The 8,950-nt window shown below is 36.6% G+C and overlaps 1 pseudogene; it reads left to right on the forward strand.

Moving 5' to 3' along the window:
• The first annotated feature begins 260 nt into the window (after positions 1-260).
• Positions 261-361, forward strand: LOC143396032 (U6 spliceosomal RNA; annotated as a pseudogene).
• The last annotated feature ends 8,589 nt before the right edge of the window (positions 362-8,950 follow it).

Below are 8,950 nucleotides of genomic sequence, written 5' to 3' on the forward strand. Positions count from 1 at the left end.
CTTCTAACAGAATGCAGCAAAAGTGATTGTGTGTGACTTCCACGATTAGGTTATAAAGAGACTGTGGCTTCCATCGTGAGTATGAGCATTCTCTCTTTCTCCCTCCCCCTGACCCCACTCCTAAAAGCCAGCTATAATGTTGTGAGCAGACCCATGGAGAGACCTACACAGTGAGGAACTGAAGGTTCCAGCCAGTAGCTAACAAGGACCTGAGACCTGCAAACAACCATATGAGTGATCTTAGAAATTATAGTTATCTTATACTCACTTCGGCAGCACATATACTAAAATTGGAATGATACAGAGAAGATTAGCATGGTGCAAGGGCAACATGAAAATTTGTAAAGCATTCCATATTAAAAAAAAAAAAAAAAAGAAAGAAATTATAGTAATCTTAGTCCAGCTCTAATCAAGCTTTGAGACTACTATAGTCCCAGATAGGACCAGCTAAGTTATGCAACTTGCAAGTTCACAACCGTTAGAAACTTTATGGCATAAGAAATATGTTGTCTTTAAACTGCCAAACTTTAGCATAATTTGCTATGTAGCATTAAACAACAAATATAGATAGGTGAATGAAATCAATATTATATAGTAGAATTCCTAGGACTTTGTGATCATAACTATTTGGTACAGGGGGAGTAAAAGGATTTTGAGCTTTGGGTCTGGCTCACTGAGTTTCCAGTTTAGAAAAGGATTAGGAGCATAGAAGAAAACTTCAGGAGGAAGAAAATAATTTGCATTTTGAACTCCATGAATTTGAACTTGAGATTTTCATGTGGAAGTGTCCCTAGGGATTTAGAAATATGGAAAAATGTTAGAGTGGTGAGGGTTATTTTAACAGAACTTATTTGGATAGAGGAGAACCACGGCAGTGGAGAGCATTTCCATGAAGGGCAAAAATATAAAATAAAGACAGATGATAGGCAAACTACAAGGATTGAAAATAAGACTGGTTCCAAAGGAGGAAAAAGAGAGTACTACTCAGAGGAAAAAATAAAGACTCTAAATGAAGTTTCGTATTAGTCTTCTATAACAAAGTACCTGAAGCAGGGAAACCTCTGAAGAAAAGAGGTTTATTTAGCTCCTAGTTTTAGAGGCTGAAAGTTGGCATACTCTGGAAATCCCTCCTCCCACCTTTGCTGAATCACCTCATGGTGGGAGGCAATGGTAGGAGTACGTGTGGGAGGAATAAATCACCAAACAGGAAGCAACAGTGGCTGGAGTTTAGTAGTCCCTTCTGAGGAAATGCCCTCCATCAATCGAAGAACCTCCCACTAAGCCTACCTCTTAAAGAAACCACATCTCCTAACAGTATTATCCTTGGGACCAAACTCCCAACACATGAGCCTTTGGGGAACACTCAAACCAAATCCAAACCATAGCAAAATTTTGATAAGGAGAAGGTGGATTATTTTTGTTGTTGTTGTTGTTGTTTTTTGGCAGTAACTGGGGATCAAACCCAGGGGTACTCTACCACTGAGCTACATTTCTAGTTCTTTTTTTATTGTTTATTTTGAGACAGGGTCTCACTAAATTGCCAAGGCAGGCCTTAAACTTGCAATCCTCCTGCCTCAACCTCTTGAGTAGCTGGGATTACAGGCATGTGCCACTTCACCCAGCGAGGAGAAGGTGTTTAACAAGGTCAAAAACTGTAAAAAGAGATTTCTATCTCTGGAAAGTCCTAACTCATGTTGTAAATCTGCACATTGGATTATCTATAAATCTCCTAGCCGGTATCAGTCAACACTAGGCTCCACAGATGAAATCAAATGTCAAGAGCTATAGGGCAGAAAACCTGCCCCTGAACTGCAGTGACCCCAGCAAAGTGAAGCTCTCCCTGGGTACCTTTATGTCTTTCTATAATATCTCTCTCAAACTCTAGAATGTCTTCTCTCAAAAGGCAATGGGGATGGGGGTGGGATTATCTTTGGATAACCTGCTTTTTTTATAATGGGGATTTTTCAAGTTGAAAAACATGGAGACCTTCTCACTTACTCAGGGTAAGGATACTTGGAAGGGCTGAGAAAGCAAACAATTTCCAGGGTTATATGTCAGGCCTTCTGGAGAATTAGAACATTGCTCGGAATGAAGCCGCAGTTTCTCTAGCAGCCTGTAATTCCTGAAGCTTATGCAGGCCTAGGAGGGAGGGCTTTGATGAACTGAAAAAGGCTGGTGTTATTTCCTGCTCACTCTACCCAACCCTCACCAGTCAGATCCTGCTCTTCATTCCTATTCATTCATTCAGCACCTCCTAGGTATTTTTCTAGTTTGATAAGTTCATAAAGATGGTTGACAGAAACTCTACCCAAAAAGAACTGACTCCAGGAGAGGAGAAAGCAGATTGTCTTCTCTTTGGCCTAGATTGCCTTGGTCTTTCCTCTTCTTTCCTTTACTTTGTGCATTTTTTTTTAAACATGTCTATTGATGGTTCCTCCTTTGTCTATTTCTTTACTACTCTTGTCAAGGATTCATACAAACTCTAACAGACTCTGGCTATACAAACACGGAGAAAGTTAAGGTAGCTGGAAGAATGAATATACACCAAAAGGTCAATATACTTGGAGAAGGAAAGCAAGACTCTGGAGAGAGAAGGTAGTTATTAACTTATACCTCTATAATGCTTGGATTTTTATAAGCTTTTATTTAGAAATTATCTTTTATAATAGAAAAATTAATGAGTAAAGATTTTTATATATAAAGAAGGAAAAGAAATGAGCGATTGGGAACAAATTGAGTTGGTAAAATTTTCCATGACTCCGTTGGCAAGATTGTTTCAGTTTCATTAAAGAAAAAAAAAAAAACCTCTCTCAAAGGAAGCATTGTGAAGTGAAGGAGGAACATACTATAAAAGTGACTAAAAAAAATTCTCTCTTTTGTCTCTTAGATTTGCATGATTCATATAAATTGCTTTGTGATATTTGAAATTCAAGTGACTGAATTCCCACTTTACTATAGAAAAACAATTGACATGATAAAATAAACCAGCAATTTAGAAGCTGGGATTTTAGAGGTGAGCAATGGAAAATTTGGTGGTAAGGGGCCAACAGGCTTGGTTTGGTAGACGTAAGAACTTCCTGTACCGTGGAATGCCTACGTGTGAAATCACCAGTCAGAACATTTGCAATACCTCAATAACATGACCGTTTCTCCGCCCGTCCTTCTTCCCCACACCGAGTTCCAGTTTCAACCCAGGCTACTTACTGTGAAGCTTTACAAAGAAAGGAGGAAGTAACCTACCAACTGAGGCAGCAACCTGTTTCAAATACCACATTCTTAACCAGATGAAAGTGTCTTTAATCACATTTACTAGTAAGGCTACGTGATTCAGGGTGGATGGTCTAAATCTTATATTTAATCATTTTTCTGTGCATGGACCTTTCAAATTTATTAAGCATTATTTAAAAGGCCCAGCCTTTCTGGAGGAGAGTTAGCAGACAATAGAGGAACCTAGCAAAAAATTAGTTTTCTTCTGCTGCAAGATTGCACTTGCTCCCTCATCTGAACTAAAAAGGAAGCAAAAATGTGATATTTAAGTGAACAGGTCCTTTTGTCTTATCTGATGAGAGCTCCTGTTTCTACACTCCTGTAGGATGCTAAAGATGCTAAAGGGTCTCCAAGTGGAGGAATTAACTTCCTGCTCAGTAAAAGCAAATAGCTCTGCAGGGGAGAGGGCCAGTGGGGCCCAGTAATCCCCAGCAACACACCAGGGGCTGACAGAGGAAATTACCATGTTTGCAATGGTAAGGCTCCAGAAAGAAACCAAAGTTTAACACTTTGGCATTCCTCTTAAAAAATTAGGCAAGAGGGTCTAGGGATATAGCTCAGTTGGTAGAGTACTGTTTGCCTTGCATGCACAAGACCCTGGGCTCAATCCCCAGCACCAGGGAAAAAAAAAATTAGAGAGCAAAAATGGGCAAGTTGCCACATGAGGAGTGACTAGGGAGGAAAGAAATTTGGAACCTACCACACTGGAGGTAGATAGGTCCATGGAAATGACCAGTTTAGTAATAATTCAGATAGTGCATGACCCTTAGACAAATTCAAAGTGGTATTTTAAAGGGCTATTCAAATAGCAAAGCCAGTTGACAAAGCCTATGGTATTTGGCTGAGAAGGCAAAGCATGAACAAATATTTTAATCCAAATTGAATGTAAAACTCATTGTGCTTAGTATTGGACTTCTTTTTTTCCATATTTTAAAAATTGTGAAGGAACCTTTATTTTATTTATTAATTTACTTATATGTGGTGCTGAGAATCGAACTCAATGCCTCACACATGCTAGGCAAGCACTCTACCAATAAGCCACAACCCCAGCCCAGTATTGGACTTCTTGCAATTTCTCTCTCCCAATGCTTTGAGCTTAGCTCTGACGTTGTTAAATGTAAGCAAGCAGCTAATGAGAATGTGGTAGCTTGCTTCAAGGAAAAAAAAAAAGCACTTTAGACAAAACCCCAGAAGCCAAAATTATTAACAATTCTAAAAGCAGTAACAAATGTTATGGATGTTGATTCTACTGTTTACAATTTTAGAAAAATATTGTTTGCCTGTCCTTTGATTTTATGAGGCAATTTTGAAAAAACATCTATCAAAGACCTGCTCTGACTCTCCAGGTGTGAAAACAGGGTATGATGGGAAATCCAGATGGTTAAACTATCGGCAGAGATTTTATAATTTGTGATTGGTAGAGAGAAGGAAGCCTGTGTTTGAGGTACAACAGATGGGAAATGCCAACTTCATCACTTAAAGTATTATCCTCCATCCTACCCCACAATCTGGAAACAAGCAAGGAAGTTGCTCTGCTTAAGGATAGCAGTCCTTTCCTGAATGAGAGAAACCTGACAGCCCTATTTAATTTCTCTTTGGGTTAAGATGTAGCCATCATTATCTCCATTAGTTAATAAGAGGAGCTGCTGCCAGTCATTTAAAAATAGCAATCTTATTAGAATTTTTAAAACTGACACACACAATTTACAATTCTGAAAGGTCAACTGAAAAACATGTTTTTTTTTTTAATGATGAGGGAGTCCAAATAGGCAATGAAATGTGTATGCAAACAAATACACACATACATGTGTGCACACGAAGCATAATTATATTTTGAAGTAGCAGGAATGCATATACACTTTGAATAGTCATCTTCCTTTGGAAAACACCACACACTTATGAGTTCTCATTGGCAGCTCAATCATCTCCCCCAGTCCCCTTCCTCTGGCAGCTAGAGACACTATTACTCCTTTCACACAGAAGCAAAGAGGCAAAGAGACTCCTTTAAGACCATGCAGCCAATTAGTGAGAATGAAAGAGAGGGGAATATTGTATCACACATCAAATTCTATTTAATTATCTGATCTAGCACACTCTTCAATCTTCAGAGTTCCTTTTGTCTATCTTGGAGTTCAAAACTCTGACCTCTGTTCATCCCAATTTAGATTACTGCTAAAATAGAAAAAAAGAAGAAAACCAAAAAAAAAAAAAAAAAAAAAAAAAAAAATGACCCTACCTATGATGCAGTTGAATTAAAAGAAAACATAAATTGATCTTCAAAAATAGTTTAAACTATTTTAATAGTTTAAACATTAACTATTGGTTAATGCTCAATAACTGTAAATTTTTCCTTTGTTAAACTTAAAGTAATGACTTATTTCAAAATGAAACCCCAATTATTTGTAAAGATGATATAAGCAGCCTTTTGATTTGGAAGTATTTGCCAGAAAACAACTGAGGTATAAGCTAACAAATCCATATATCCACCAGGTGTGTATAGTCAGGGATGGGTTTTGTTTCTATAACTGATTTTAGCTGAACTGTTCTTTTTTTTTTTTCCCCCTAGGGAAAACTCTGCATCACTTTCAATTCTATAGATTTTTTAAAAATTCAAATAAAAAGATAAAAAGAATGAGTAGCCTTATTAAACAAAATCTTACAAATTAACTAAAGATAAAACATCCATAAGAAAAATGGTCAAAGGACATAAATCATTTTAAAATGACTAATAATCATTTGAAAAAAAAAATGTTTAAGTTCATTAAGAATCTAAGATGTGCAAATTATAGCAAGTATGATATATATTTTTTTCAACTTGTCAATTCGGAAAAATTAAATAGTAACATCTAATATTGGGGAATCTATGTAAAAGTAAGTGCAATGGTATACATTGCTACTATAAATTGATTCAAGTTGATTTATTAGTTTTTGATTTCTGTGCCCAATATATCCAAAAAGAATAACTTAGAGGAGGAAAAGTCTATTTTGGCTCACACACACACACACACAAAAAAAAAAAAAAAAAAAAAAACCTCAGAGATTTAGTGCATGGTGGACTGATCCCATTGTTCTGGGCCCTAGATGAGACAACATATCATGGTGGAAGGGCATGGGAGAGGGAAGCCTCTCAGGACATTGGGGCTGGAGAGCAGAGAGTGCTAGGGATGGAGTCACATGGAAGATGAATTCTTCCAGGTAATGCCCCCAGTAGTGACCTACCTTCTCCAGGTATGCCCAACATGCCTAAAGTTACCACGAAGTTGATTCATTCAAACTAGGGTAGATTGATTAGGTTACAGCTTTTATAATCTAATCATTTTACTTCTGAATGTTTCTGCATTAACACAGGAGCTTTTGGGGCACATATAATTTCTGAATCACTATTGACATATATATGAATATATGTACATATGTATATATATGTGTGTGTATGTATATATATACATCTATGCATAATGATATATATGTACATGTGTATAACGTAAATACATATGTGTGTATATTGATTTAAATTGATATTGTGCATACACCTTTAGAAAGGTGTACATAGTCTTCATGGAATTCCCGGCACAATTCATAAGGAATAGCATGTGCGTATTTGTGTGTGTGTGTGTATGTGTATGTGTGTGTTTCAAATCCTTAAAAGAGAGCCTATTCTTTTACTCAGCAATTATATATCCAGAAATTTATCTAAGAAACCAACACAGATATACTCAAAGATATAATTATAACTTTACAATGTATATCATTAGAAAGTTATATAACTATCAAAAACTTGGAGGCAGCCTAAATGTCCAACAATAGAGGATGCTTAAATACTTTATAAAATATTCATACAATACTACAGAGGCAGAAGAATGTTTGATGTTCATAACACATTAAGCGAAAAGGAGATTTCAGCATTTCTGCAGGTTTAGTTTTGTATTCACGTACCAAAAATAATTTTTAAAAATCTGGGGTTGTAGCTCAGTGGTAGAGTGCTTGCCTGGCATATGTGAGGCACTAAGTTTGAACCTCAGCACCACATATAAATAAATGAATAAAAGTCCATCAACAACTAAAAAAAATTTTTTTTTTAAATCATGCTATCAGTGGTTATCACTGGAAATTGAAAGTATTAGTGACTAAAGTATTAGGGAAAGTCTTTTCTATAATCTTCATGTTATTACCTATAAAAAATTTTGTTTTCAAGCAATTACATTCTTACTTTTATAACTAAGAAAAATGCAATAAAATTATTCTTACTGATTGAGATAAACCTCTTTTGAACAAACAATATTTTTTTTCAGTTATTTAAAATTGGGTTTATAACCATTCTCTGTGTAGCACTTTGAGTTTTGCAATGTACCTTTACTTTTTTTGCAAGGTTCTTGTAACCAAGTGAACCTCATTTCAGATGAACTAATGACCTGTAACTTTAATCACAGCACTTGTAATTAAATCTTGTTGGGATTTTACTCCCTTTTTTTTAATATTTATTTTTTGGGCTGGGGTTGTGGCTCAGTGGTAGAGTACTGGCCTAGCATGCGTGAGGCACTGGGTTTGATTCTCAGCACCACATAAATGTAAAATAAAGATATTATGTCCACTTAGAACTAAAAAATAAATATATTAAAAAATATTTATTTTTTTAGGTGTAGATGGACGCAACACAATGCCTTTATTTTTATATGGTGCTGAGGATCGAACCCTGGTCCCACCCATGCTAGGTGAGCGCTCTACTGCTGAGCCACAATCCCAACCCAGGATTTTGTTCCCTCTTAATGGAACAAAATGTATAAAGCAAAATGTAAAAAAAATTACACCGGGAATAAAATAGCAGAAAGGGCCTTATTCTACATAATCTTTGATATATGTTATGTCCCTTTTTCTGACATACAGTGGATCTTCATAGAATTCCCAGCATGACTCACACCAAAGAGAGACAGAGGATATAACATCCTTTGTTCTCCATGACTATTCTCATTACATTAAAGATGAACAACCTCGAAAGCAGTGCAAAATTCTGGCAGCGCTGGACATATCTGAATACATGATTTCTAATACTCATTTCATTTTCCATTAATACACAAAGCTATCTTATTGAACATGAATAAAATCTGCATTCAGAGGTGCTTAAAACATTGGCCACTTCCTCTCTGAAAAGACCTTGGTGATGCTGGGAAACCTGAAGGAGTGTGCCAGTGGTTTTCAGGCTCTGGGTGGCCTGAGGACAGTTACTGTCTGCGGATTGAGCACATCACAGGCTCTCAGATGGCGGAAAGAGCCACGGTGTTGAAAAACAAGGGTCAGTCCAGGGGTTAAATGAAAGTGAAATCATGCTGACCCAGAAATGCAAATCAGTGCGCCTTAGTTCTCCAGGACTTGTGGTGCCTGAACTTGCTATTCTTCCTTCAGATTACCTAGTGTCCTGAGAGAGGTTTCAGCAGTTTCCAGAAAAGAGATGAAATATAGAGGGAAGCAGCAGGCAGCAACAGAATCTAATTTTATTTGAGAAGCATCTCCACAATTTATAGTGGTCTTCTCACATGGAGGGAAAAAAACAAAAACAAAAAAACAGCAGTTTTAAAGTTTCTTTGCTTTCTTTCTTTTTTTTTTTTTTTCTTAGTATTAGGGATTGAACCCAGGAGCACTTTAACACTGAAAAACAACCCCAGCCCTTTTTTATTTTGAGGCAAGGTCT

This window comes from Callospermophilus lateralis, chromosome 3, assembly GCF_048772815.1.
Source record: "Callospermophilus lateralis isolate mCalLat2 chromosome 3, mCalLat2.hap1, whole genome shotgun sequence".
Taxonomy (NCBI): Eukaryota; Metazoa; Chordata; class Mammalia; order Rodentia; family Sciuridae; genus Callospermophilus; species Callospermophilus lateralis.